We start from the raw sequence: 4,042 nt of genomic DNA, 5'->3' as shown, positions 1-4,042 counted from the left end.
TTTCATAGCACTGATTTTCACAAAGCTCCATTCGTGTTTTGCACTTCACTTCGATCACTTTTAGAAAGTTTTATTTCACTAGACACTAACGGACTGATGCCTCAATCTGTCTGAGGATACGGCGCACGAAGGAAGCGCTGAACGAAGTGGGGAGAAACAGGTTATGATTGCTTCTCTATCGAATTCGCTATATCTAATGCCTTGTCAATCAATGTCCGAGTTTCTGCGATTCTCGATGCAATCGATTTATTTGTGTGTGGCCACGCAGCCAGCCCGCGACGCTAGAGAACGGGATAAACTGGCCAAGTAAGAGGCGAGCGCGGGACTATGGTCCCGCGCCGCCATTTTGTTTTTGAAATATCTGACTTCAAATTTAAAATCAGCGACCCCAAAAACACATGTATACTAAGTTTCATGTGAATCTAATCACAATTTTCAAAAAGTCTCCGCCATTTTGTTTTTGCAAAATCTGACTTCAAATTTTGAATCAGCGATCCTAAAAACCAACATACATCAAGTTTCAAGCAAATCTGATAACAATTGCGAAAAAGTGTCCTCCATTTTGTAGCTGTCATTTTGTTTTTGGGAAATCGAACTTCAAATTTGAAATAAGTGACCCCAAAAACCCCCAAGTGAGAAATTTCATCGGCGAAAAATTGAGTCTTCAGGTTTTGACCAAATTTTCGGGCGTTTCGACCACTGTGCGACGGTCGAGGGAAGCCAGCCCGGGCCCAGCACCTCGGCAGGCCCCGCGCTATGAGGACCCTTTCATTGTCATGGGATTTAAGGCGGTTTCAATAACTAAAATCCTAAAGACATGGCTCAATTCAATTCTGATTATCTGAATCATTTTCCTGATGTAATTTTAAGAAAATGAAAAAAATTTGATGAATATCTGTTAACATTTCGAGTATTTAAGCATATCTTTAAGTACATGCAAAATTACAAGAACTGTCAACTGGCATTGAAGATATTAACCGATTTTCATGAACTTTCTTTTCATTTGCTTTAAATCAGATTAGGAAATTGATTCAACTAATTAAAATTTAATTTATTAACATTTTAACACATTTTCATTTTTCTCAACCGATTCTAATTCTCTCGCGTGAAGCATGCAACCTCCCGCATGATCGAGGTCTAAGCAATATAGTCCGGGCGCCATACCCACTTCCGTCGGATTCACGTTTGATATGCAATGTTGTTAATGATTCTTGTTCAGGCTGATCTCCTGATTCCGAATCTGCGTGATAGCCCTCTGGCATTTATGGCGTTCTCGAGATATAAGAGATTAATTAAATTTTCATGATCAATTTATTATTGAATTACCGTTCAATATTTAAAAAAATTTTCTTTTGCATTATTGTAGAGGTGAAGAAGAGGAATGAAAGTTGTCTTGACATTTATTCAATGAGATCACTAGTTTTTGCAAAAAAAGCGTGAATAAGTAAAATAATGGACAAAAATTATTATCCTTTCTGTGCAGATTAATATTTTTTTATTTGACATTTTTTTATAATCGAAAATATGAGTTGAAAGAACAATTCTCATAAGAGACGCTATTTCTCTAAAGTTAATAATTTTAAAGATGGAAGGGTTTTAATTAACGAACAAAAAATGCCTTATAATTAATAGTTCTGTTTCTCGACAGTGATTTGTTTTATTACGAAACGTTTAACACAGAAGCGTTCTTAACTCTATAATAAATATATTTTCGTATAAAGTCGATAAAAAATAAATTATTTTGACAAAATTAGGCATAAATGTTGAAACAATCTTTATAACTTGACACAGCTTCCCGGGAAAAAGATATAAAGGAGTAAAAATTTGCACAGTGCTTCTTGTAATCTCTCCGAAACCAGTGATATCATTTGTAATCGAAATCTATTAATATTCGCATCTGTAGAGGTAATGAAAATATCTGAAACAAAATCACTTCTAACTATGTTTCTATACGCCCTACGAGGTTGGGATAAAGTTCAAATAATTTAAAACTTTAATTAGAATCCATTCATAATATTTATTTGTTTAAATTTTGATTCCCTGTAGAATTATCATTGATAATTTTTATTTTTTTTTTTTTTTGAGATGGCCTGTGATTAGGTACAATAGGCTAGCTACTCCCTGGTGGGCTCGCATGGGCACGAAGCGCGAACATGTGCACCAAAGGGTCAAAACGCAAAGGCGTAGACATATGTCGAGAAACAGGACTATTAATTAAAAGGCATTTTTCTTTCGTTAATTAAAACCCTTCTATCTTTAAAATTATTGACTTTAGAGAAATAGCGTCTATTTTGAAAATTATTCGTTTCAACTCATATTTTCAATTATAAAAAAAATTTCAAATAAAAAAAATTACTCTGCACAGAAAGGATAATGATTTTTGTCCATTATTTTACTTATTAACGCTTTTTTTCGCAAAAACTAGTGATCTCATCGAATAAGTGTCAGGACAACTTTTATTCCTCTTCTTGACCTCTAGAATAATGCAAAAGAAAAATTTTTTTAGATATTGAACAATAATTCAATAATTAATTGATAATGAAAATTTGATTGATCGCTTATATCTCGAGAACGCCATAAATACCAGATGGCTATCACGCAGATTCGGAATCAGGAGATTAGCCTGAACAAGAATCATTAACAACATTGCATATCAAACGCGAATCCGACGGAAGTGGGTATGGCGTCCGGACTAGTAGTACTGCAAGGACATTCGCGCATGAAACGTAACAACACGAGACGAGAAGGCAAGACCGTATAAAGCGGTCGGAAGTTTTACTCGCATAATTTGCGAGTGAATTGATGCTGGGGGTTGGGTGACAGGTCACTGAAGAACGAAGTTTTGCTGCGTGAGTGTGAGCTGCATCGATAATGGAAGGAAGCTTGGTTTCCGAGAGTATTTGTTTGTTGCGGATGAACCAAGGAATGTTTAAAGAGGAGCGGAGATGGCGCTTACAGGTACCGTTTAATTTAGAAAGACGATTTGGGGTGGCAGAGCCCCAGATAGGAATCGCGTAGGTCCGTTCGTCAGCGTATTGGACCGTGACTATTTTCTCGTCAACAGGTATGTCGTAGCAAAACAGGTTGAAGAGAGAGGGAGAGAGTTTGGAGCCCTGAGGGACACCAGAGGTGATAGGTTAGGAGTCCGATAAGGATTTTCCAACGCGAGCTCTGAAAGGATTGAGTCAAACCGATGGGATAGCGCGGAAACTTTAGCCTTATGAGTTTGTAGATAAGGCCGCCGTGCCAAACCCTATCAAAGGATTATTTGCATCCAAAAGAAGCATGGCTGTGTGACTGCTTGTTGAGATTTTCGGCAATGCACTCGGACACACGGAGAAGTTGGTGGGCTCTTCCATGTCGTTTGCAAAACCGTGCTGGAAGTCAGGGAGAAAGTTGTTATGTGAGACAAATTCATGAATACGGATGAGAATAATGTTTTTAGCTAGTTTACTGAGAGTGCGAAGTAGACTGATAGGTCGGTAGCTACTATCTGCGAGAAAACTATAGGCATCAGCCTTTGAAGCTTAAAAACTCAATAAAAAAAAATGCTAGCGCAACAAAAAAACAGTCATATAAAAGCTAAAAGTGTTCCACGTAAATGAGCTTGAAGATGCTTATGTAAAAAAATTGTTGTGCTTGGCACACTGAAAAATGTAAAAAAAGTAAGGATTTTCGGGTACATTTAAGAACAGTCAAGTTTAGAGCGTTATTTATTATACAAGGGGCGATGGGAAAAATTTGAAAAATTTCATGAGTATCAGAAAAACTGTTGTGAACCAGCTACAGTTGAGAAATTAAAAAAACAATAAAAATTGTTGCTTAAAAGTACAAAAATGTGCAACTATATTATCTTCAGTTCTAATACAGATATTAAAGCGATTTAAACTGCAAACTGTAATGGATAGGCTCTGTATTTATTTTCAATCACCCGTAAGGATGTGTTAGTCTAATTTTTTGTGAAAATCGCGATATTTTTATACATTTTTTTTGTTGGAAAACAAGTGACAGAAAGCAGGGGGGGGGGCTTTTTTTTATTGCC

The sequence above is a fragment of the Belonocnema kinseyi genome, chromosome 1 (assembly GCF_010883055.1).
Source record: "Belonocnema kinseyi isolate 2016_QV_RU_SX_M_011 chromosome 1, B_treatae_v1, whole genome shotgun sequence".
Taxonomy (NCBI): Eukaryota; Metazoa; Arthropoda; class Insecta; order Hymenoptera; family Cynipidae; genus Belonocnema; species Belonocnema kinseyi.
The sequence above is the reverse complement of the archived record's forward strand: the minus strand, read 5'-3'. Positions refer to the sequence as shown.